The sequence below is a fragment of the Monodon monoceros genome, unplaced genomic scaffold (genome assembly GCF_005190385.1).
Source record: "Monodon monoceros isolate NGI ecotype Baffin Bay Population unplaced genomic scaffold, NGI_Narwhal_1 Super_Scaffold_14, whole genome shotgun sequence".
NCBI lineage: Eukaryota > Metazoa > Chordata > Mammalia > Artiodactyla > Monodontidae > Monodon > Monodon monoceros.
Genome location: NW_021703770.1, coordinates 49153870 through 49180902, shown reverse-complemented (window position 1 = coordinate 49180902; position 27033 = coordinate 49153870). Strand labels below are relative to the sequence as shown.

The window sequence follows — 27033 nt, the reverse complement described above, 5'->3', positions numbered from 1 at the left end:
TGCTTATTGCTTTCAGAAATTAAGTTAGAAATTTTGCTGTAATATCTCTATCAATTTCGACCCTTTTTTTATTTGCTCACAATACATGCTCACATGTGCACAGACATGCATAGAAACACACAATGTATTCATGAGATGAATTCAGAAAGATAAAATATATAAGTGGGAAGTTACCTGCTATCATTACCATAGGACCTTCTACTTTAAATCTCCTAACTTATCTAAAAAACTAGAAGTTAAATAAGAAGGAAATTAAGTGTTGGTTATGTCTACTAAAACGTTACAATTTATAATTCATAAACCACTTTTAAGGTAGAACAAACACTATTTTAAGGGAGAAATTGCCTATTGATCAATTTTTCTTCTCTTATATATTTTTTTGTGTTTATTTTCACATGAAAGATTTATGGGGGTTTCTTTTCTGTTTGTTGTAACAAAATTTATGGCCACTTTTTCTTATCCAAAGAAATCCAAGAAAAGCAAAACAAAAACAAAACCCCTTTTGATAAGAAACGCAGAGTGCCTGAGTGAGAGGTGTAAGGAAGAGGCAAGAAGAATCATATTCTATGGTTTAATGCTCCGGGCTTACAAAAGCGTGGTGTTGGAATGGTAATTGGATTTCTGAGCATTGCTTTTGAGAATAGACTGCTTAAATCATTGAAAAGGAAATCATTGCAGAAAAAAAGCAGTGAAGAATTGCACAGCCTGTTTGAGTACTTACAAAATGAGAATAACATAAGGAACAATGAAGAACTGGTTTAGTGCTGTTGAGCTTTGACATCTTTAAAAACCTGATATTTTAGCTGTAGTTTTGATCTTTATTCCATTGTTGAATATAGTTCCAATGTATTTTGGACCAATATATAAATGAGAAGTGAAATAAATGAGACCTTTTAAATGTTTTTAAAGAAAAAAACAACATTTTTTCCTCCAAAGGCTACCTTATACTTCTGCATGAAAAATAGATGTGGACAAGTATACATCTCTATTTTTAGTTTGTTTCACATGTTTACCGCTGAGGCAGTTTAATTGCTTTTCTTAAAATGTTAGGAGATTCTTAGGTCCCCGAACTTTAATGTTAATAGAGTGGCTGGCACAGAGGAAGCATTTCCCATTTATTTTGATGTGTGTCGGGGGTGGGGTGGGGCTTAGATGATGGAAGTGGAGGAAAATCTAGATATCAGCCTCTTAAAATCTCCAATTAAATTTCCCATCAGCAATTTTAAGTAAGACATGACATTTACTAGGCAAATCGAGTTTAAGACATGTCCCCTAGCCCGCTTTTCAACAATACTCACTATCCTTGTATGGATAGCATGGACATGGGCAAAACTCTTACCTTCAGGTAACTTAAGTGTATGACTCCCACCCCAGATTTTAACATTTCGCTGCAAAATAAGCAGGAGGAAATGACAAAAGGCAAAGCACAGATTTCTGCAGAGAGTCTGTTGTGCCATTTTTCATGGAGATTGTACAGTGCAGATTTTCACTTCTCCTTGTTAGATTTGCCACAGTAGGGACATTTGTTTAGTGCACACTCTGTGCTAGACGGTCTGCTAGTTACCTCAGTTCTATATTTACTGTGCTCTTCCCAACAGCCTTTTCCTTCTTTTACAGTGAGAGAATGGAAAACCCAGATAGTGACGAAACTTTCTCAGGGATGCCATAGCTTAGATTTCATTCCACTTTTACCTGCCTCAAAAGCCCTTCTTTCCCTCTATCATGCTGTCATATATATTAAGCATTAGTTATATTTGAAGACAGTTTTGTCTTTGGGGAATATTCACTGCTTTTTGGAGATCCTTTTTATTTCTATACTCTGTTGTGAAGTTCAAGTGCAGATGTACTTTTCTTTTTGTTCAAAGTGAGGAAGGAAAGTCACTGACAAAGTGGTAATGCACAGAGACTAGAAGAACATTCTTATTCTCCACCTGAGACCCAGCTTTATAGAGACAGTAAGAACCACTGTGAGAAAACCAGTGAGCGTCAGTGGCTTCCTCTAGTGTAAAATTTGAAATTATTTCATGAAATGCTTTTCAGGGAGGAAATTTTAGAAATTAGGAGCATGTTTTATCTGTGAATGATCAGTTCAGGTCAGGGTTTAAGTGCATAAATAACCAGCATTAGAGAGTTACCCATTTGAACCAAACATTCAAAATACACTTTTCTCTTTTTCCTAAGTAGTATGTTTTAGCTTTTTTATTTATCAAAAAATATTCTCAGGGTGTAAAATCAAGATAACTTTGTAAAAGTCATGTAAAATAATTAATTATGTAAAAAGCTATTTTATAAAATCATACAGCATAAGACACAAATGTACTCTTTTTTTTTTTTTTTTTTTTTTTTTTTTTTTGCGGTACATAGGCCTCTCACTGTTGTGGCCTCTCCCGTTGCGGAGCACAGGCTCCGGACGCACAGGCTCAGCAGCCATGGCTCACGGGCCCCCAGCCACTCCGCGGCATGTGGGATCGTCTCGGACCAGGGCACAAACCCATGTCCCCTGCATCGGCAGGCAGACTCTCAACCACTGTGCCACCAGGGAAGCCCTGTACTTTTTAAAGTAAAATTATGAATAACTGTTTTGAATTTTTTAATATTGTAAGCATTATTTATTATAAAATTTCCTTACTGGATAGATTCAGACTATGTAAATAAAACATATATAAATTACTTACTTTCAAAGCAGATTAGTGATCAAGGAAATGTTCCTCTAGCATGTTTCTTTTAATTTATTTATTTTTTATTTTTGGCTGTGTTGGGTCTTTGTTGCTGCACGCAGCCTGTCTCTAGTTGTGGTGAGCAGGGGCCACTCTATATTGTGGTGCACGGGCTTCTCATTGTGGTGGCTTCTCTTGTTGTGGAACACAAGCTCTAGAGTGCAGGCTCAGTAGTTGTGGTGCATGGGCATAGTTGCTCTGTGGCATGTGGGATCTTCCCGGACCAGGACTCGAACCCGTGTGCCCTGCTTTGGCCAGTGGATTCCGAACCACTGTGCCACCAGGGAAGCCCTAGCATGTTTCTTTTATAACTGGGGTTAGTTTCATGTGTTTCTAACTGTGCCCTGAGATGGGACAGTGCCTGCCACAGCATCGAAGTAGCATGTAACTAGGTTTCATGATGTCACATTTACTTTCTGTGTCATATGAGGCTTATCAGTTAACCTCCCTGAGCATGAGCTTCTCTTGTTTAAAGTAGGGCTTTAATGTCTGTCTCATAACAATTGCAGGGGGAATTAACTTACCAATGTAGTAGTACAGTGATGGTAGCTGGCATACTAAGTACTTAGCACTGTGTCCACAATCTCCTCATCTTTACAGGAGTTAGTATATTTACCCTCAGAACAACCTTGTAAAGTATGTCTGTACAGTCCATCTCCCTTTACATATGAGGACACTGACGGGCAGAGGGGGAGGTTACACAGCAGAGTAGTGTCAGAACCAGCGTTGGAAGCCAGATGCTTTGACTCCATAAATCAAAGTACTATGTACTTGATCAATTTAGTATGCTGACTCCCACCACCTACAACACACCAAATTTCTCTTAAAAATATCCCTATCGGGCTTCCCTGGTGGCACAGTGGTTGAGAGTCTGCCTGCCGATGCAGGAGACACGGGTTCTTTCCCCCGTCCGGCAGGATCCCACATGCCGCAGAGCGGCTGGGCCCGTGAGACGTGGCCACTGAGCCTGTGCATCCAGAGCCTGTGCTCCGCAACGGGAGAGCCTGTGCTCCGCAACGGGAGAGTCTCCACAACAGTGAGAGCCCCGTGTACCGCAAAACAAACAAACAAAAAAACCTCTATCTATCTATCTATCTATCTAGTTATGTGTTGAATTATGTCCCCCAAAATGATATGTTACAGTCCTAACCCCCAGTACCCCAGAATGTGACCTTGTTTGGGAAATGGGTCATTGGAGATGCAATTGGTTAAGATGAGGTCTTACTGGAGTAGAGTGGACCCCTAATGCAACATGACTTGTGTCCTTACAAGAAGATGATGTGAACACACAAAGGAAAATGCCATGTGGAGATGGAGGCAGAGACAGAGGCATGCAGCGCCAAACAAAGGAACAGCAAGGATTGTGGGCCACCCCCAGAAGCCAGAAAGAGGCAAAAGAAGACTACCCAGAGTGTCAGAGGGAAGATAGCTCTGCTGACATATTGATTTTGGACCTCCAGTCTCCAGAACTATGAGACAATAAGTTTCTGTTGTGTTAAGCCACCTAGATTTTTAGTTTGTGGTCTTCCTGATAGGACTTCTAGAAAACGCATATATAATAGTTACATAATATTTATATAATATTATATATGGGATTGTAAGCAATGTGTCAGTGTAATAATCACTCCATAAATGTTTATTACTATCTTTTTATAGGTTAGTGGTATGGGAATCTGTGCTTATGGCGACCTTAAAAGAAAAAACTCTTCCTATATATCATTTTCTAAAGTTAAAAATCTATAAAACCTTGGAATTCTTGTATACTCCATCAGGAGACAGATATATATCTCTGTGGACACAGGTGTTTCTTTTTCCTTCAGCCTAGTAGCAAATGTACCCAGAACTTGCACTTATAATTTATGGCACCCAGGTGGGCCTCTATATGGCTGTGCCGTATTTATTTTTATTCCATATATGTTATTTTTTTTCTGTATTTAGATTGTAAATTCTTAGAGAGGAGGGATTATATTTTGTACTTTTGTAAAATACATAACACCTAAAACAGAATGATGTTTATACATGGAGTATATTTTTTTTTCAAATTTTGAACCACGACAAGAACTATTCTTTCAATCAGTGATGTTCACATTGGATGTTTGTAAGTGGGAACCACCATTGTTCAGCTCAATGGTGTCTTTTATTCTCAAGGAGAACATTGCAAGAAGGTATACTAGTGTGCTAGGGCTGCCATAACAAAGTACCACAGACTGTGTTATTTAAAACTGCAGAAATTTATTTCCTTACAGTTCAGGAGGGTACTCTGAGATCAACATGTCGGCAGAGTTGGTTTCTTCTGAGGCCTCTCTCCTTAGCTTATAGATTGGCCATCTTCTGTGTTTCCACATGCTCGTCCTCTGTACATGTCTGTGTCCTAATTTCATCTTCTTACTACTAGGGACACCACCTTAATGACTTCATTTTAACTTAATTACCTCTTTTAAGACCTGATATCCAAATACAGTCACACTTTGAAGTCCTGGGGGTTAAGACTTTAACATATAAATTTTGGAGGGACACAATCAGCCCCAAACAGAAGGCATGAAATAGCTTGTGTCTGTATGGAGTTTTAGCTGAGGACCTACCTAGCTTTCGAAAGCCCTAAGAAATATTTGAAAGTAGAATTGATATGGGTAGCTAAGACGTTTCTTTAAAAGCAGATTTAGTACCATTTCAACAAAAGTCAATGTATATTAGTAATAGAATTGCTTCTCAACCTGGTAATTTTTTTTAAGTAAGAAAAATATGTATATTTAAGTTGAGAGATTTGAGATTTCATTTTTGTTGATATTTATTTTGTTGAAATACCTGATCAAACTGGCAATATATGTTTTGATTTTAGTGTAGTATTGGGTTGGCCAAGAAGTTCATTCAGTTTTAAGTAAAAATAAAAGACACACTTTCATATTCACCAAGAATTTTACTGAATGATGTATTCACTAACAGAACGAACTTTTTGGCCAGCCCAATACGTTTCTATTATTTCAAGTAATAATATCTCTAAAAAGTAATGAATGGGAAGGATAAACTAATATTCTGAAGATACTAATATGACTATTCTAAAAAATATGACATGACCTCTTCAGTTGCCCTCATTGGATTTTAGATGGACTAAAAATGCATTAGTCTCGGGACTTCCCTGGTGACCCAGTAGTTAAGAATCCGCCTGCCAATGCAGGGGACACGAGTTCAAGCCCTGGTCCGGGAGGATCCCACATGCTGCAGAGCAACTAAGCCTGTGCACCACAACTACTGAGCCTGCACTCTAGAGCCCGCAAGCCAAAACTACAGAACCTGTGTGGCACAACTACTGAAGCCTGTGTGCCCATGCTCCACAACAAAGAGAAACCACTGCAATGAGAAGCCTGCACACCGCAACAAAGAGTAGCCCTGGCTCACTGCAACTAAAGCCTGTCCACAGCAACGAAGACCCAATGCAGCCAAAAATAAAAATAATTAAATGAAATAAAATTAAGAAAAATGCATTAGTCTCTTAAAGGATGCACTGTCTCAGTTTGAGAAACTTGGAAGTGTAAGAAAAACAGCTAATGTGGAAAAAAAGAAAGTCTTTACATTCTTTGATGTGTAGGATTATGTGATTCTAGGAATCTGTGATTATTTCTCTCTGTACCAGAGCTTAGTAGCCTACACGGATATTAGAATTCATAGCTTTATGTAACTCAAATTTATTTCTGTATGTGAGAAGGGATGTGATTCTCTTTCCTAAAAAACATCTAGTGTAGACATGACATTATCACTCTGTTATTGGTGGAGATGTTGCAAATCTTGGATGAAAATTTCTTCTCAAAGTGCAGATTTATGGTGCTGAGTATATTGATTCACATCAGGCATCACCTGCAAAGAAGAATATTGAGTAATAATTTGTAGTTTTCAGAATAGTTACAGAAAAAAATAGAAAATCCCTTACTCAGAGGGGACTTTTAAATTGACTCCAGATACATTAACACATACTAAATACATAATATAAGTAAATTAGGCATGTGCTATAATTGCTTTATGCTACCTGCAATATGACAAGATTGGGTCATGTGAGTTTCTTTTCTTAGATTTTGTCATTTTTAATCTCAACATGTCATAGACCCTATAATTTCCTTGTTCTCTAGGAATCAGATATTCAGAGCAACCACTACCATACTCACCACAGAGACTGAGGCCAGCCAGTCTTCCATGAAGCCTGGTAGCCCCTACTTACTTCTAGAACTGGCCTTTTCTTTCACTCAAACTAGACATCACACTGTGTTTTAAGTTTAGGAGCTAGCCTCCCCTACTCTTTCTTAGCACGGTATCCCCCAGACTCATTCCCTTAGAGCTGTCCTTCTAATGGAGATGCAGGATTGGATAGAGGATGCTTCCTTCTCTGGAAGCATTGCTGTGCTGGATTAATAATCTCCTTCCAGCAGTCATAGGAGTCATTTTTATTCCAGCTTTCTCCCTTTTCTCTAATGTGTTCTCCCCACTGTCCTTGTTGAGACACCCCTGTTTTATATGACATATGGTACTTGTCTAGAGGTTGCCAACTCAATTAAATGTTAATTTCAAGCCTAGGTATACATAATACAAGCAGTGGCAGAGTTTCTCATGTGCACTTTGATGTAAGCATTGTTTTAGTTTGTTTTTTTGTACCATATTATTTTGAGGGGCTCTTGTTCCTATAAGTTACTTACATCATCTGTAGTTCTGTTTTCAGGATTTTTCTTTCTGCATCATGGAGACTAGATTAATTGTGATTGATATATTGTTGTTTTTTATACATATGTTATTTTATTCTGATCATAGTTTTCATTTGATTTATGTTCCTAATTTTAATAATTAAAACACAGATGACTATACAAGTATTTTCTTCTGCCAAAATTAATAACGTGTCAGATTCTTATGGTTACAGTAAGGAAAAATGTTTTTGAAAATGTGTTAATACTTAATTGCAATTTAAAAAATTATCAGGGACTTCCCTGGTGGCGCAGTGGTTAAGAATTCCCCCTGCTGGGCTTCCCTGGTGGTGCAGCGGTTGAGAGTCCGCCTGCTGATGCAGGGGACACGCGTTTGTGCCTCGGTCCGGGAGGATCCCACATGCCGCGGAGCGGCTGGGCCCGTGAGCCATGGCCGATGAGCCTGCGCTCCAACAGGAGAGGCCACAACAGTGGGAGGCCCAGGTACCGCAAAAAAAAAAAGAATCCCCCTGCCAATTCAGTGGACACGGGTTCGATCCCTGGTCCGGGAAGATCCCACATGCCGCGGAGCAACTAAGCCCGTGTGCCACAGCTACTGAGCCTGTGCTCTAGAGCCTGCAAGCCACAACTACCAAAGCCCGCACGCCTAAAACCCGTTCTCCGCAACGAAGAGAAGCCACTGCGATAAGTCCGCGCACCGCAACGAAGAGTAGCCCCCACTCGCTGCAAGTAGAGAAAGCCCGCACGCAGCAATGAAGACCCAATGCAGCCAATAAATAAATAAATAAATTAATTAATTAATTTTAAAAATCAGCTGATTGGCTCTGCCAGATTTATACTTGCTAATCCTTCACTCATGAATACCAATAATCTTCACTTGTTTAGCCTCAATTTCAAACTTTTTAAGGTAGCAATGCATAATGGTGTATGCAGCCATAGTTACTTTCAGAAACAAATTTTAAATCAGTACAGTATATGATAGAATGAATATTAACTCATAATATCTCCAAGTTATGTTATTTTACATTTTTAAAATATATTTTTAAATATATTTTAAAATTTATAAATTAAATTTATAATTAATGCAGAAGGTAGGAATTTACTATGAAATTTTATGAGAGAGAAAAATCTTACAGCATTTCATATACAAGTGACTTTACATATTAGAGTTTTAGGTAGGTAATCATTTGGAGTATTTATTGACCAACACTAGTGATATTTATTTTCAGGACTTGGAACGCATACATTCTTCAAGGACTGAAAAAAGGTATGTATTTGTTAATGGTAAAAGTGATCTCTTTTATGACATCTATTTTTTGTTTTTTATAAATTTATTTATTTATGATTTTTGGCTGTGTTGGGTCTTCGTTGCTCTGCGCGGGCTTTCTCTCGTTGCGGCAAGCCGGGGCTACTCTTCGTTGTGGTGCACGGGCTTCTCATCGTGGTGGCTTCTTGTCATTGAGGAGCACGAGCTTTAGGCGCGCGGGCTTCAGTAGTTGTGGCTCACAGGCTCTAGAGTGGTGGCGCACCGGCTTAGTTGCTCCGGGGCATTTGGAATCTTCCAGGACCAGGGCTCAAGCCTGTGTCCCCTGCATTGGCCGGCGGATTCCGAACAACTGCACCACCAGGGAAGTCCCTGACATCTAAAATTTTGACATGGCCCTAGCTCTGTGAGAAAAAGAATAAAAAAGTGATTTAAAAACTAAGAGCATGAGTTCAAATTCTGTTTTTGTTTTTTTTTTTAAATCAGTGTCTTCTGAGAAGAAAGGATAAAAATAGTTTCTACTTCTCATAGGATTATTTTGGAGGGATTGAATAAGATAATGGTACATGACAAGCACGCAGGAATGCAGCTACTCTTAAAATTAATCTGCTGTATTCTCCTGTCCCTGGTGAAGACAAAGCAGTTTTCTGTCCCTCTAGTTTTACCTTTGCAAGAATGTCATATGAACGTAAATATACTGTATGTAGTCTTTTTAAAGTCTTGCTTCTTTTTTCACTTAACATTTGACATTCATCTACTTTGTTCCACATATCAATAATCAGTTCCTTTTTATGTTGAGTAGTATTCCATTGTGTGGATATGTCACAGTTTGTTTATCCATCATCGACTGAGGTTTTTGCATTCTTACCAGAAATAAAGGAGAGTTTTAATTGCTTGACATTTTTGCCATCATTTAGTATTATCAGGATTTTGTCTAATAGTTATGTAGTGGTGATGTATTTATTTAAATAAGAAAAGTACATTTTCATCAAGCATATGAAAGTATAAAACAGTCTACAGACTAACTGGTGAATACAAATTTGTACATTTTCTTCCAAGAGATTTTCACATTTCCTCCTTTACTTCAGACTTTTCAGGAGGAGAAGCTCTGTTGAATTTCACTTTTTTTCTATGAGTTTTATAAGGCACTGTGAGGCACTCTGAAAATTCAAAATTTTATAAGAAATGGTCCCTGTCTTCAGATTGCTCATAATTTATTGGAGTTTGGAGCCCTGAATAGAGGCCTAGGACTATTTAGGAGAGAGACCACAGTTCAGCGCAGCAGTTAAATGTGTGAATTTTGTTGATCGGCCAGTATGGATTTGAAAAATGGTTGTGCTGTTTATGACCACAGGGCATAAGAGAGCTTTGAATGATCAGATTTGGACATTTAAAATTACCTTCATTTTTGAGCTAACTATAATAATACTTAATCTTTTTCAGTTTGCTTTAGAACCCTTAAATGTGGATGGTAGTGTATTCAAAATAACAGAGCAGGTAGAATGGTGAGCTGCAGGAGATAGAAGAACCGAGGAAAGAGAAAAAGGGAGGTAGAAAAAGGGAGGTGTTCTGAGTAAAACCTTATGTCTGTGCCATCTTAAATCAGCAAATTCTTTCATATTATGATTTACTTAAGTACAATTCATATCCCATTATAAGCATCAGGGTTTTTTGGGGACAAATGGGCTTTCACTTGTGGCTGTAGTCCTTCAACTGTTGACTCTGTGCTTAGAATTGCACTGCAGTCATTTGTGTGGGTTCTTGATTAAAGCATAAATAGAAACTTCCAATTGGCTTTGAAAATTCTTCTCTGGGTCAAAGTATACTCAAATGTTTTTCTCACAGATACAGGTATATGTTCCTCTAACCACCATTTAAGAATGAACTGAACATAAGCATTAAGTAGAAATACGAAAAAAAAAAAACGCTTTGTAAAAAAATGCTATTTTAAACAAAAGGGAATATCACTGAACATTTGAATATTAGACAACAGCAAAAAAGGCAAAAAGAGAGAAAAGCAAGAAAAGCTATGGAAATGCATTTGAGATGTTTGTTACCGTCTTAATGTGGTTTTACTTTACAAACTCTTCTGAAATTTAAATTTTCTTGGCACACACATTTTTTGAATAAATATGAGAAAAAACTATAAATATACATCACTGATGACACAGCTAAATTTAAGTGGTAACAAAATATATTATGGATGCTCCGTTTTTAAATTAGGATGTCTATTTTAGCACTTGCAATTTGATTCTAATTAAATACTTCAAATTTAAAAGCTGCATATAGAATCTATTTTCCTCAAGATCCAAACCTGTACACGGCTTTTATTATTTGTTCATTCCCTTAGTCCTCAGACAATGACCATTTTTGCTTACCATCTACATATCAAGAACTACAAAAAGCTTTGAGGCACAAAACTGAATAATATCTCCTTCCTAACCCCAAGGTGCTAACTCAAATGTGGGATAAAGTTTCCATAGGAGCCCCTATGGAAAGAGAAGACAGACGTTGACTCAGTAATGTCTGGGCTGCAATCAAGGATGAATAGAAAGATTTTCCTATCACAGATGACAGCATTTAAGGAGACGAGGAAGTGTTGAGCTGCATGTTTGGATGCAGGCTTGGGGAAGCAGATGCTCTATGCAGGTTTTAGTATTGTAAGTATCAAGACAAGGAATAACAGAAAACAACTAGGGTTTGGTCATGAAAGAACTTGCATATCATGCTACAGATATATCTGTTTATCTGCCACTTACTGAGAGGGAGTCAGCATACTATATTGGTCAAGTAGTGGATAACGCTCTGGTTTGTGGAGTTAAAACGCCTGGCTTCCAACACCGGTTCTGACACTCCTCTGCTTTGTACCTCCTCATCTGTGAATAGAGGTGGCCATACACACATATCTTACAAGGGCTAATTATATAAATGCCTGCAAAGATGAGAAGATCATAGCCACATTGTTAAGTACTTAGTATGCCAAGTACCATTATTACATTATTACATTGGTTGGTTAATTCTCCCCACAATTTTCATGAGCTGGATGTTAATGACCTACTTTACTGAAGAGAAACTCATGCTCAGGGAGGTTAACTGACAAGCCTAACATCACATAGGTAGTGAATGACACCACCTAACAAAGCATCATTGGAGGTTTTTTCTGCAATTAGAAAATAACTTCAGGGAGTTTTGCCTCTATGACTCTATGAATTGGGGAATCATTGACACTAGTTAGGTAAAAAGCCCAAAATGAAGACAAGGAGAATAACTAGTGTGTCCTGGATATTTTTGTTTTCAGTTAATGTTTGGGAACTCACCTCTCACAGCCTGAAGCTTCTGTCTTATCCACCCGTGAGCAGTAGAGCTGGTTGGTTGCCTTGTGGTGAGAATGTGGACTGGGAATCTTATCCCACAGGAAGAGCTTGGAATATATGAGTTTCGTGCATGTTCACTCAGTCTCTTCCTATGAAACCCTTAGTTCCCGCTGGTACAGAGTGGGTACTTGGGGCATGCCCTGTGATCCCAATCTCAGTGCCTCTGGGAACCAGGCAGACACTGAGGAAAGCAGCAGGATTAATTCCATAATAGTTTCTTAAGTTAATTCTTTGGATGCAGAACATCTTTCTTTGAATTTTTCTGGAAGCCCCTTTGTTTAGCTTTAATTTTCCCATTTTTTGATATTGACTTGGATAGAAAAAGTGCTTCACTATCCTCTTAATTCTATCCTAATAAATAAAATAACACAAATTTGACGATGAATAGTGACCTCCAATGCCAGTGAAGTGGTAAAGTATGGCGTGGATGAATTGGGGAAAACATGCCACACCTAAGCAAACGTACCTTGTAGTTCTGCTTCACTGCTGATGGATGAGGCCCCAGTATTTTCATTTTTTTCAGTTTTTCAGTGGAAGCTAGAGTAGCGGAATCTTATGTTTTATCTTATTTTTCTTTTTGTGGATACATAATTAAAATAAAACATACAAAACAATACACTGTGTGGGCCAACAGTATGAGAGCCAGCCAAAACAGGCACATTGTGTAACCTCCCAGTCAGCTGCCTCTTTCTGGGTAAGGAGAATATCAGGAGACTGCTCAGCAGAAGACAGAAATGGTTAGATCTGCATGCTAGATAGATCACTCTAGCAGACCCATTTGTCCACTGTGTCATTATCCTAGAGGTTGTAGTGAAACCATGAAAGAAGATAAAATTTCCAGAGAAATGGAAAAAGTGGAACAATCAGAGAGTCCTGGTTGAACCCTAGGCATAACCAATAATGAGAGACGGGCATATAGAAGAAACAGAAGGAGTAATCAGAGAGGAGAAATAAGTTTAAAAGAAGGACACATCATATGCTTCAGAAGGATCCAGTGAAATAAAGACAAAGTCCTTTGAATTTACTGGGAAATTAATAGGAGGAGTTTTGGTAGATGAAAAATGGTAGTGGCCAGTATATGCTACTCTTTTGAGAAGTTTAGATTAGGAAGGAAAGAATAGGTGTTGAAAGTCAGTAGAAGGGGAATTAGCTATCGGGAAAAAGTTTATTTTTATGAAAAAGACTTAAAAGTATTTATTATCAGGGAAATTTCTATAATGCTTACCCAAAAGGTGGAAAGAAACTACTTTTTATTAACAACTACCAAATGCCAGTTCCAAATGTGTTTAGGTTATCTCATTAATTCTCATAACTCTGCCAAAAGCTAGCTGAACACCCTTCTTTTATAGATGTGGGAAATTTAGTTTCATAGAAGTTACATATCTTTCAGGAAGTTATGTGACTCTATAATCAATATTTATCCTTCTGTTTGTTATCCACCCAATAGCTGTTCTAGAAAGATTTAAGATGATTTAGAAGAATAGTTAGTACATAATCATGAACAGGAGAAAACGAGTCTGTACTTTTGTCTTTATAGCACACTATCAGAGCAATATATTCTTTTTAATTTTTATATTAAAACTGTATTACATGTTCCATTTGCTTCTTGCATATCAGGGAGAACATATCGTGTTCTAGTTTTGTTTGGGAAATAAAACATTAAAAAAATGTTTTCTCTCATCTCTTCATGAAATGAGGGGGAGAGGTCTGCTGATATTTAATATTAATTTATATTTTGTTATCAATAATAAATTATGCTATAAAATTTAGAGCTTCATATTTGGTCAGGATCAAATTACCTTCATTTTATTTATTTGCAATGTGTTTGAATTAATTGAAAAAAACATGGGCTCCCTCTTGTGACAAAATCAATGATCTTAAATGTTTTTCTGTGCCAAACTAAATCACTCATCTATGCCTTTTTGTTTTCAAATAATATTATATATAAAATTATTTAATCATTTATAGTACTTTCTTTGATAATTCTTTCAGTTTTTTTTTAAAAGAGACCAATATTTGATTCTAATTTGTATTAAAAATGTGTATATATTTTAAAATATTGAATTTTAAAGTTATGTTGAAAATACCAAGGAGAAGAGGAAAGAACAGATTTGTCTTCCCTTCTTTTGCATTTTATATGCATTACTATATGTTTCTGAAAACTCTTTGGAGAAATTAGTCCTTGTAATATTTTAACTGGCTGGCACTCCAAGCTACGCATACAATTTATTTTATATTCTAAATGTTCCCCATGCTTGATAGATGTGCTTGTATTTCTCAAAATGTGTGGTATTTCTCTCTGTTTTGCTCTGCAATCTATCCATGGGTATTGTTTCTACATTCCCCAAGGAAGCAGCACACACACTGAACTATTAGGAATGTCCACAATGAGAAAGTCTAACAAGAACAAATTAAATTTTCAGCTATTTTTTTAAAGGAAGGTTATATGCTATGTTTACATGTGTGTGCATGAAAGAGTGTAGTGGGGGGAAAAATCACTTAATAGTTAAATTCAGGGACCCAGCTCTGAAAGGGTCTTTTAAGGTCATCTCAGTACCAGGCTATGAAATAAAAGAACTGGATTTAATCTTGGCCCTATTATGGACTACCTACATATCCTTGGGAAAGTCATTGTCCTTCTTGGAATGTCTATTTTCTCACCTGTGTAATAAGGTAATTAACCCACATCAGTGATTTTCAACTTATTTTCTGTGTAAACACATCTGTGGGAAATAACATATTTCTATGACTCACTTGAGTATTAATTATTGAGGCAATGTCTGTGGGGTGATAGAATAGGGACTTTGGCAGCCTGTGAATGAAGATATCAGGAGTGAGGGCTGTAAAACACAGCCCAAGACAAACATATGTTCTGGAGCTGACAGGGGTGCCATGTAAGGGCCATTCCCCACTGGTTAATCATAAACAAGCTAGATTCCCAGTTTTATATTTTATGTTCTATAAGGCTAAACCATTTTGGCATTGCCATATTGGTAGGTAGTATGAGAGCCAGGACTGGGATTTTACTCTCCTACCCATGTTATTCTTTTTCTATTTCTGTAATTGATAAATGGTCCAGCATTTTGCTGGAGTCATAAACTATAGGTTATATATTGCCCACCAATTTCAAAAACTTAAATGCAGGGCATGAGCTTTCTTTCCACTCCAAGTGCTGTCAGTCTGCTATGATTTTGCACAGCCTACTTCAGTCATTTATATTACTTCCGAGACTCCAGGAGGCCATTGAGTTTGTGGCCTGAAATGACATATCAGGAACTGGGGTCCATTACCTATGTCACTAGTGTTGCATTTTGCCCAGAGAACTTCTATGTCACCAGCATCTCCTCAGGTTGAATGACAAGCTTCTCTAGGGATCAGCCACCAGGTTCTTCACCTGCTCAGGAATGCACCCCGCTTCTGAATCATCTTGTCTGGATCCCTACACTCTTCTTAGTGTCATATTCCTGGGCTTCTCTCCTTTTGGAGTGGCACCTGTGTGGACTACTTTCCTTGTCTTTGATTTTCCTTTGATTCCTGGTGTCCATTTCTCAGATCATATGCTGGTCCACAGTCTGTGGCCCATTGACCAATTCTTCCTTTTACTCTGTACCTTGTCCAAGTGCTGATTCATCTGAGATCAGTCAAGTTAAAATGAGCCACAGCAATGGCTAGCGAGATATTTAACACTGTCATTTGTCCACTGCTAGTTTAGGCTAAAAACATATATTGGATGAGTGCAATGTAGTAATTAGATCCCTTTTGCATTAAGAAATTTGGTACCAGATGAAACCCTTTGTGGGAAGCTCAGGACAGAGAACTGTTTCTGATCCTTCAGAGAGATATGAAAAAATAAGATGGACATGGGTATCTTGGTGTGGACAGCCAGAGCTAGAAATGCATGTGTGTATTTGTTTATTCAAGGAAATCTATTGTTTACCTTCTAATACTGTTTTAAGATTCCACTGAGAAAGAGAGACATGAAGGAAGAGAATACATTGTAATGCACATCGTATTGTGGGTAGTGGTAGAACATACAAATTTTGCATATAAGCAACCACAGGAGCCCTTATTGTGCATGGTAGCTTTCATGCTGAGAGAAAGATTTTTGTATGGCTTAATATATAAATGAGATTATATATAAGTAACTAGAGTCAATGTCATTTTTTGTTGCAGTTATTAAAATAGATAAATTACTAGGAAGGGGCTCCATAGGTGAGAGGAGGAACCTTCCATTTAGTAGCAACTACCCTCCAGCCCAACCACCCTATGATACATACAAACCTAGTTTTTTATCTTAAGCCTTATATGGCTTGTGTTCCTGTGCATGTGTGTGAGAGTGTGTGTAAGAGTGTGTGTTTGGGGTGTGGGGGGGAACTGGGTAGGCAGAGTTTAGAGGTTTTTTGGTTTGGTTGTTGATATGTTTAAATTGATGGACAATTTCCATTTGATGACTTGTTATAAATAATGTTAATTCTGAAAAGTTTTTTTTTTTTTTTTTGTCTCAATTCAGTTTCTGGCTCCCTACATAGTGCACAAACAATTTATGAAGAGAGATGATGTACAATTTTCGTACAGGATTATTCACACTCTAGAATTTGTGCTACCATAACAAAGCACTAGTAGAGACTCTTTCTTTTTTTCTGCAGTAGGGAAATATCAGTAACTTTGGAGTATCACCTCTGTGACTCTGAATTGGGGAATCATTGACCCTAGGTGGGTAAAGAGTCCAAAATGAAGATAAAGAGAGCATCTATCTTGCCTTTCCTGAATCCTGGGGATTTGTACTTTTAGTTAATGCTTGGGAACTCACCTCTCAAAGCCAGAATCTTCTGTCTAATCCATCGGTGAGCAGTAGAGCTCCTGGGTGACTTGTCCAAACAGGGACTGGGAATCTCATCACAGATGAAAGTCTTAGGATATACGAGCTTCACGCATGTCTACTCACTCTCCACGTTTAAAACTCTTAGTGCCATGCTTGGTGCAGAGTGGATGCTGGGGTCATGATAGTTCCTTTCTCTTTCTCTCAGCTTTGCATTCTTCCAAAAGAAATTCAGAATGTGAACTTCTATAATAGTCTCTGTTTATCCTCACATGTAATGATAATATGCAAATATCCAGCAAACATGAGATCCAGTCCCTTCCAGATAATGGAACAAAAATATTAAAGGTTTGTGAACTATCTGATTTTCTTCCTGATTTCACTGTTTCTATGCTAATTGCAGAATGACACCCTCTCAGGAGATTAAAAAAATAAATCCTTAAACAACAGAATTTTGCCTCTCCTAAAATATGTCTATATTTATATTGATCTTTCTTTTTGTCTTTTTAAATTGCTGTTTTCATTCAGGACAGAGCAGGACTGCAGAAAGTGCATCCTCATCCCAAATGCAAAAGTGGCGGGCTTTGAAGCACTTAGCACCTTCACAGCAAAGAGAGAAGGGATGTTATGTTCCTTGATGGATTCAGGAGAGAAAAAATGTCTTATGATCCTGTTTGAGTGCTGCTTGCAAAGCTCTTTCCCATTACTAAAAATCCTTTCCTTTATAGCTGTATTCTCTCTTCCACCATAAATGTCCCCACATGTTCTTTGGCTAAACCTAGTGGCTGAGTAAGGGATTTGCTTCTTTTAACTGTTCAGTGCCTCCGTGCAGTGCTTCCTAACCCTGGCTCCCCAAGAGAGTTTCTGAGTCATAACTCAGAACATTAGTCTTTTGAAGCTAAGGTTCAGAAGCAAGGCATTTTCATATCATGGGTGTTTAATAAATCTCAACTGAATAAAACAATGGACTTAATTAAATTTTTATGTTTTCTCAAAACTATACTCTCTCCCCTAATTGATTTGCATTATTAATTTTATTCTTCCATCCAATCTTTCTAATTTGTTCCTAATATGAGGAGGCAGTAAGGGGAAGGGGTGTATGGTAATGTGTTGATACAACCATTTGCTCACGTAACTGCCTCATTATTGCTTTTACCACATTCTAGTGCAAAAATTTAAGTACCTGTCTCCCTAGAGTAGATTTTGTGATCCTTGATGGAGGGACCATGTCTTTCTCATTTTCATGTCCCAGGACACACGCTCATGTCTGAATTTGTAGAAGGTGTTCAGTAAAAAAAAAAAATGAATGAATGGATTAGTTATAGCACTGTTCAGATTTTTGTTTAAAAGATGCGTGAAAAGTTCTAGAAGTATTTTAATTTAAGCATACATTAAAACTTTAGCTATTACTCCAAAAATATGGTTTAAAATGATACCACCTAAGCGACTGGGTCAGAATTCATTAAAACTAACAAAGAAAAAATATAATTTGGTTCTGATGCAGTTTACATAACACATTAAGGAATGCTTACTAAGAAGATGACTGCTTTTAAAGGGCCTGGGAGAACTGGGAAACTTTTGACAGGGGAAATCAGAAATGTGCAGTCCAGTGAAGAATTGAAGTACTGGGAGTAATAATATGGGCTGATGCACTCAATGTAGCAGTAATGCTCTCTGAGAAGGATAGGAAATAATTCAGTTCCTCCAGACTGCATGGAAGCTAAATACAGTATGACAAGAAATAGTAGCAGTGCTCATTATGTCTGATTGCTAATTACCCCTTTGAATGATTCAGTTATGCCTGCTACTACATAATTAGTTTAGTAATTTATGGCTGCAGCACAAACTAGTATTTTAATTGTTGAAGCACAGTTTTCACAATACCTACAGTTCATATAATATCTTTCTTTTTTATTCAATTCCAAATTGCTTTTTTGAAGGCCTATAAAAGAGCAAAAATCCTTGAATTTTTTCCACATTATTTCATGCAAAAGTTAGGCACTTTATGGAATTTTATTTAACTTTAAACTGCAGGAAAATAACATCTTATTAAGCCCTGTTTCATTGTGCTTAATTGTTACAATTTTGTGAGCAAAAGGGGTGAAATTTTTTTAGAAGATTCTATCAAGTGACTCAATTTAACAAGATGCCAAATTTCATGTTCCAGAAAGACATTGAACTTTTGATAATTTAAGTAGATAAATTTCTACTTCATGCGTGGGTTCTGTTTCTCCTGGATATCACCTAGGAGTAGCCAGTGGAGGACAGCTGTTCCCCACTCTTACCCAAGTTTGGTGTGGTGCACAAACAGGTAAAGAACTAGATTGTAAGAGGGTTCTAATATTATCCTCTATTCCTATTTGAGTAATGTGATTAATTCTAGCCAAAGAAAGTAGAATTGAGTCACCGTGGGTACATTTTGGTCTTGGATCGTTTATTTCTTGAATCCACCTGCAGTCCGCCAATACTGCAGCTACCTTGATGGGTTTTGTAGTGGGGTAATGGTCATTGTCTTAAAATATTTTGTCACCGTTCATAAACACTTATTTTTAGTTCAACATTCCCATCAACTTTTAGGTTGTTTCCCAAATTCAGATAGTGTTAAGAAACTAAATCTAACGAAGTTCCCTGGTGGTCTAGTGGTGAGGAATTGGTGGAGATGCTGCAAGCCACGCGGGGTGGCCAAAAAAGAAAAAAAAACTAAATCTGAGAGAGAGAGAGAAAGAGAGAAGTTGATATTATGGTATGCTAAAAAATTCTGATGATTCCAATATAATTTCAGGTTTTCAGCCCAAAGGCAACATTGATCAATTAAATTCACATGACAATTTCAAGTTAATTATATATTTATTTTCTTTATTTGTGTAAATAGTGGACACATTTGCCAAACTGTTGAGTAATATTATGAATTAGGATCTGACTTAAAATATGCCTTATTTAGATTTTGGATTATGAGGGCTTGAATTCTGAGTAGCTGTTAGAAAAATTGTGACTTAAAATCAATGTAATTAAGACTAGATAATTTTCACAATGAGAGGGAGCAACATAATGCTTAGAATAACAATTTTTTTAAATCTCATTAAGCATTTGGTTTTGCCATCCCTAATATATTAAAATGAGTGCTTTGACTATTAGTTGACAATACCACAGACACATTTGCCTTATGGCTCAGAGTTTTTATCTCGCAACTCAAAATTAAGAATGTTTGGCATTACTTGCAGCTCCCCTTTGCTTTCTACTTGGTACTTTTTTTTTGTTTTTTGCTATAATACGATTCGAAATGCCCATGGTTTGTACTTGCTATATTGTTCTTGTACCTGATATTTACCAGTGAGGGATCAATGTTCTAAAGGGCAGCCCTGACTGTGTTATTTCAGTGAACATCAGGCTGGTGTTTATTACAGACTGAATCTATGCCCTTTATTGCCAACAGTCTTACTTGAAATATGTGTTCCTTGACCCATTTAATAAATGGTTCCCCACAGATAAGGCAGTGTTCAACTCTTCCTTTTTTCTCTAGATGCTTTTTTTTAAAAAAATTCTTATGCATAAGGCAGTCTGTCTAACCATCAAAGCATCATATTGACCTTTCCAACTTTGTTCAGGGTGACAGTTGGCTGGTTGTTGATGCTTCTTTTTTTCCTAAGTTGCTAACTAGAGAGCTAACAGAATTGTGTGCTGCCAGAGTCTGAGTCCAGTCAGCTATCTTCAGATGTGTAGTTCATTCGGCATTACTTATTTTAATTCTAATTGTTGATAACCTAAAATAGAATGCAGCTATTATAAAGTGTATAAATATATCAGTAATAAGTTAGACACAAAATTTACATGTAGATAGATTTTTGCCGATATTATAAAGCCCAATAACATATTACCTTTTAGTCTATATTATGGAATTATTTTGGTTCTCCTCCCACTAGTAAAAACAATAAAGAAAACATTGCTTATCAAAATTGATATGGTATGTTCTTAAATGAATTGTTTATAGAACTCTTTAGAAGGAAAATATTATAAATCTTGTGTTGTAAGTCTCAGCCAGCTCAAATTTTTTCAAGAGTTAAAGAAATGTTGTCATGGCTTTCAGAATTGCATTGTTCACAGAACATTATTGTATTTGGTGTTGAACTTTTCATGCCTTTTTCTACACTTCTTCCTTGACCTTTAATTTTCTAAATATAAAATGTAATAGATTATTAGATAAAAATATCTAAAAGAAAGGGAAAATGTTCTTTGCATTTCTGTATATGTATATTACCTATAGTTAAGATATTTTTGGACATTTTTCCTCAGGAAAAGTTAGCCCATTTCCTAATATTATAAATTTGATTTACAGTGATCACCTTTATCTTATTTGAGTGCACTGCTTAAATACTTGCAGTGCAGTATGTTCTACTGTGTCTCATCAGTGCTTTTAAATAATTAATTAGACCGACATAGAATTTGATAGTTCTAAGTGTTAAGAATTTTAGTCATAATTCCTTGATATATGATATTATATTGCATCATATAACTTTGTATAAATATGTAATTTTTTATACTCACACCCTCACATATACATGTGTGGATGTATGTGTGTACATATACATACAATATACAATTGGAGTTCTTGGCTGTTTACAAGTTCAACATCCAGAGGTGCTTAACAATCTCTAGAGACTCTTGTATTCAGACATGATATCTCTAAAAACAAGGGAATGAGGGAGGAGTGAGTATGGACATCATGGTTGGTGAAGAAGTAACATTTTAGCATACTAGTTATTTATTTGTTTTGTTAAGCTTATTGAGCTATATGCCAAGAATATAAATAGGAATATAAATAAGAGCAAGCCAAACTCCATGCCCACAAAGAGTTTAAAATCTAACAAGAGAGATAAATGAACACACATAATTTATAAGCAGTCAAAACAAGAGACTGCAATCAGAGAAATAGACTCAAAGTGCTCATCTGACCCAGAGAAAGGAAAGGACAATTAATTTAGTCTTGAACAATTGTCTCAGACTGACGCTGATATTGTCCTCGTTCAGGGTCACAGTATTAATGACATGAGCATTTCTTGTTAAGAAATGAATTAAATGTGCCTCATTGTTTCATTAACATTATCTCAAAAAAGTTTCATTGGTTTTAAAAAAAATTGTGTACTTTGGGAGCATATAGGTACAAGCAGACAAAAAGAGCATTTTAGATCCTTAAGTGGAAATGAAACTTTGACTGCCTTTCTGTTTGCAAAATTTTGTACCATTTTATGTTTGTATGTATGTATGTATGTTGTTTGCCAAACCCAGATGTAGGCTAACTCAGTCTCAAACATAAAAGACTAGCAGAAGTTATGATTCTGGTATAAAAGCATGCTTAAAATTGGATATAATAGAGGATTTCATGCACTTCCAGAATTCCAGTGTCAGAAGTAGCACAACTCTGGTCTCAAGGCAGACTGGATGCTTCCACAAAGAACAAAATGGGTATACTGTAATGTGAGGGTCCTGCAGGTGAGTACAAGTGAGAAGGAGGTAGGGTCTCTTCCAGGTAAGGCAGACATTATGGACAGAATAGCTATCCAGACCAGAGTCATTCTAGAGATGCATAAAAGATAAGGCATTCACTGTGGAATACAAAACAGAAAAGTGGGATTATTTTCTTCCAACAGGAAAAAAAAAAAGTTTATTAAGAGAGAAGAAGAGGCTTTTTAATTAGAGTAGGGAAAACAAGATCAAATAGAATAAATCTGTGATTTAGCCGTCTTCCAAAAGTACTAGCTTTTGCTCAAATAAGTACCCCAAATTACTCAGATGTTTGTATTTGTAGAGAAAATATAGTATTTTATAGGACTCTGGACCATTTTCTTTGTTTCAAAGAATTATGTCATTCAGGACTTAAATATCAAAAAAAACAGATTTAACCTAAACCTGATAGAACACAAAATCAATCACAAAAACTATGATAATCAAATATCAAGAGCTTCTTTATATTTACTTATTTTCATATACATTAGGGAATTATTTCACTTATTCAATCTCTTGCTTTTAAGAACTCTAAGTTAACTGGACTGAAATCATCGTTAAGTCAGTTTCCATATAAATTTTCACATCTGTTTTATCATTGTACTTGAGATCTTAGAAATATATTTGTTCCCCAAGTAAGTTACATGAGACCTTACCCATGGCCATTTTCTCTAGTCTGATTTCCTAAATATTTCTAATAGCATCGCAGTTCCAGCCTGTCTTCATCCTTGCTATTTTCTCTACCTAGAACCCTAACTCCAACCTCAGTTTTATCTGATAACTCTCTAGGCCTTATTGATCCTTTAAAACTCAGCTCAACCTTTTCAGTGTATTTCAGCTGACTCATTTTGTTCCTTGAGCAAAATGTACACAACTCTAAAATACCCTTGTCTCTGCCCCACTTTGGCTTTTTGAGACAGAAACTGTGCAAAGGGTTACTCTCTAGTGCCCAACACAGATGTTGGACCATGGCAAGTTCTCAAATGTTTTCCAGTACATTAATGGATGACTTTTCAAGTTCCAATCTTACAGCTATTCTAAACACTTTACATGTATTAACTCATTTAATACAACATCCATCGGAACTTGGTATCCCTCTTATACCAAAGATGGCAGAGTGTACTAAGGTTTAGAGAGGTTACTTTACTTTCCCCAGGTCTGGCAACTAGTAAGTGGCGCAGTACTTACTATAATATGATAATCGCTATACTGACCCTAGACACCTGCTGCAGAGCACACACTCTTCCTGATTGTGCTCCGTTCCCTGACCTATCCTTGAAAGTACTGGATGATTGACCTTGTTCCGAAGAGAACAATGAATGATTTATTGCTCATATGCATGCTCAAAGTACTTATTAACCTCTGTTTAGTCATTAATTCAATAAATATTTATTGCATCCTTACTATGAGGCAGGCACTGGGAATATACAAATGAATAAATATACAATGACTACTGGTGACCGAGACTCATAAGGGCAAAATGTATTATTAAAATTCTGTATTTTGTTAACGTGTCATAGGAACTTTCAGTCTATATTACTTCATTTTAGAGTAAGAACAATGACATTAGAGAAGTTTTAAAAATTTTGTTCTCTATCATGTAGACATTTGACTCTGACAAAGATATTAAAGTACATTTTGTAATGAATTATCATAATTGCTCTCCATACATGCTCAATTTTAGGAATTGCTTTTGTATCCATACATTTCTCTGCAATGCATAGAGTTTATGAAACTATCAGAAAGTAAAAGACTAATCTAAAATTAAGAATCTCTTTTATTTTTGTACTGACAATGAAAATGCTTATCTAAAAATTTTTATTTTATTCCCTGTTCATAGCCAAGCCCAACTTTAACACTTCTAGAATCTTAGTTTCCTTTCCAGTTGTCATTCTGAAGAATAAATGGAATATTGGGTTTGGATATTTGCTTTTCATGAATAAAAAACAGTAAAAGCTGTTTCCCCCAATCCCTAAATTATGACTCACAGAGCAGATAAGGGATATTACAAGATGTCATTTTCACAAGCAGTTTTCTAAACCTGGCAATGGATAATATAAAAATTTGAGTATACTTTAAAAATTTTAAATGCTTTTTGATGGCAGGAGTGACTTTCATTTTTGTTTTTATTGATAGTGTTTTTCCTTTCTTGATTTAACCATAGTCTAGTAGACCATTTCACTCTTCACCAAATGTCTTGAGGCATTCTAACTACATATAGCATGTTGTTTTGCAATATTACAGAAAAGGGACATACTAACATTTCCATATTTAGAAACATTTCTTGAAAGGAATAGAATCATTTTATAATCGTGCTGTTGTATGACATCATTGCAGATTTACAAGACTTTGTAACTTGTGTGTATTTAATGCATTCTGTTATATTCTATTCTTTGCCTTGTCTATTTCATTACCCTAGTTATGGGAATCACTCAGCTATTGCTTATTCCTAATGTCTTTTTATCTCAACATTAATCCCATTCTTTTAATTTTGTATTGATAACATAGTTTTATGCTAAAGTGCAATTATAATTCTTCAATAATTTACTAATTATGAAATCTGTTAAGAACAAAATATTTTTAAAGTAAATCCTCTAAATGAGAGCATTGAGTATGTCAGGATATTCTTTTAAAATGTTGATGGAAATAATTATTAATGATGACCAAATGATTATATTTTGAAATTATGGGTGATAACTAGCAAGGCAAGGTTTAATGCTTTGTTCAAATTTTTACTGTTGCAAATATGATTGATGGGTATATTTGTGCTGTTCCTCAGAAATTACTTAACTCTTTCAAGCTTCTGAGATATCTATCTATTTATGGATCTCACCTTCCTGATGGAATGAGTAATATCATTAAGTTAGGTAAGGTTTGCATAAAGGTGCCTGGATTTAGGAAACAATAAATAGTAGCAAAAGTAATTCTAGTTTAATTTGTCTTTTTAAAATACATATATATCATGGATCATGGTTGAATTACAATGCTGTTTACCTAAATTTGTACTCTTTTTAAGCCTAATTGTTTGTATATGCTTTTCTCCTCTCCATTGATCTTGAACGAATGAGCTTGAATTACTCACCCTTCTGAAATGAATTTTAGGTCAGAAAAAGTTAGATTTCCTTTCCTTGGTGTATCTACAGCTCTTTTTGCGTTCTCATATTATTTCCAATTACCACCTTATAGTGAACTCGTTTAGATAACAGTCTGTCTTCTGAATTATATGATGACATCCACGAGATATCAAACTCTATCTTATTTATGCTTTTAGCCCCAGTGCCAAGAATACTGTCTGGCACAGAGTAGATCCTCAGTAAGTGTTTTTTAAACTGCTGAATAGTTTATAGTATAAAAGGCCTTAGGCATCTGCTCAACAATTAATTTTTACAGCCAAATAAATCAATATCTTGTTTAACTACAACTTAATTCTTTAATTTGTCAGGAAATAATGTTGAAATTGTATGAAATAATCAACTTCATCTGTATTTTTCTCTAATAGTTCCCTGCATGTGACAGTTGATTCTTTGCTATTTAGATGATATGACAAATGTCAAATATGATTAATGTGTAATCTTGCATCTTCATATACTGGTCCAGTGTACATAGTTGTAGAAATTTCCATATAGGTAAAAAAATGAGGTCACAAAAGTACAATTCTTTATTTCCAAACATGACTCAAAATTAAATCTTTCCACCACTCATTTTAAAGGATGTTGTTAATGTTCAATACTGTATCTAAAATTGTTGTTATGTTTAATGTTGGTTTTATCAAGTCTTGAGTCTTGGGACAGAAAGTCATTTTTTTTTCCAAATTTTGTTTCATATGACACTATTATATGCTTTCTCCCCTAGTATAGAGCTACTCCATTATCTTTGCTCTCTTCTTAATTAAAAAAGTACATTGAAGCATTTAAGAAAAACAAATTCAAACTTATAAAATATATTTCACAATCATATAAAAAGAAAAGGTACGTCAAGGCTGGAACCTACTAGTATTTATAATGCTACCTTAAGTTTATAACTGATAAGAAGAATGATGTAACACATAAAGAGAATTTTGGTTAGCTTGAAAGAAATTTCAAAAAAGATTTTATTATATTTATTATGGCCTTAAAATATAAAATCAGAAAATATTAGTGTTGATAAATGGATATTTATAAAAATATCATAAGTGAATGATTTTTATTAGATCACTCTCCACCCCAAATGAAGTATATATTTATTTTTTTCCTTAAAATGAAGTGAGAAAGCACAAGAATGAAGAATTCTTATGGGAGCAAAATCATAATGATCAATTAATTTGATTTTATTTTCAAATCAAAGCATCTGGTATTAGAAGCTCTTGAGACGTAGTAGTGAAACGTAAAAAAAAAAGGATAATAAGTTAAATAACAAGTCCATGCCAATTTATTTATAAATATTTTTATAACATATTTATTTAGCTTCTACTCTGTATGTAAATCTAATGGAATCAATGTCTACCTAACAGTGATTGTATACGATGTGATAAATGCTATGGTTTAAAAAAGTGTTCATGAAACCACCTAGAAGTGACATCTGACCAAGATGAGAGGTCTAGAAAATTTTTCTAGAAAGTGTTGCATTTGGGTTGAGTCTTGAAAAAGTAGGAGGCATAATTAGGTGAATAGTAAGTAAAATGAAATGCATTTCTAAC

At 35.8% G+C, this 27033-nt stretch overlaps 1 protein-coding gene across 9 annotated transcripts in view; it reads left to right on the top strand.

Annotated features, from left to right (window-relative positions):
• Positions 1-27033, top strand: part of RALYL (RALY RNA binding protein like) — an 829152-nt gene that overhangs the window by 219644 nt on the left and 582475 nt on the right. The window lies entirely within an intron of this gene.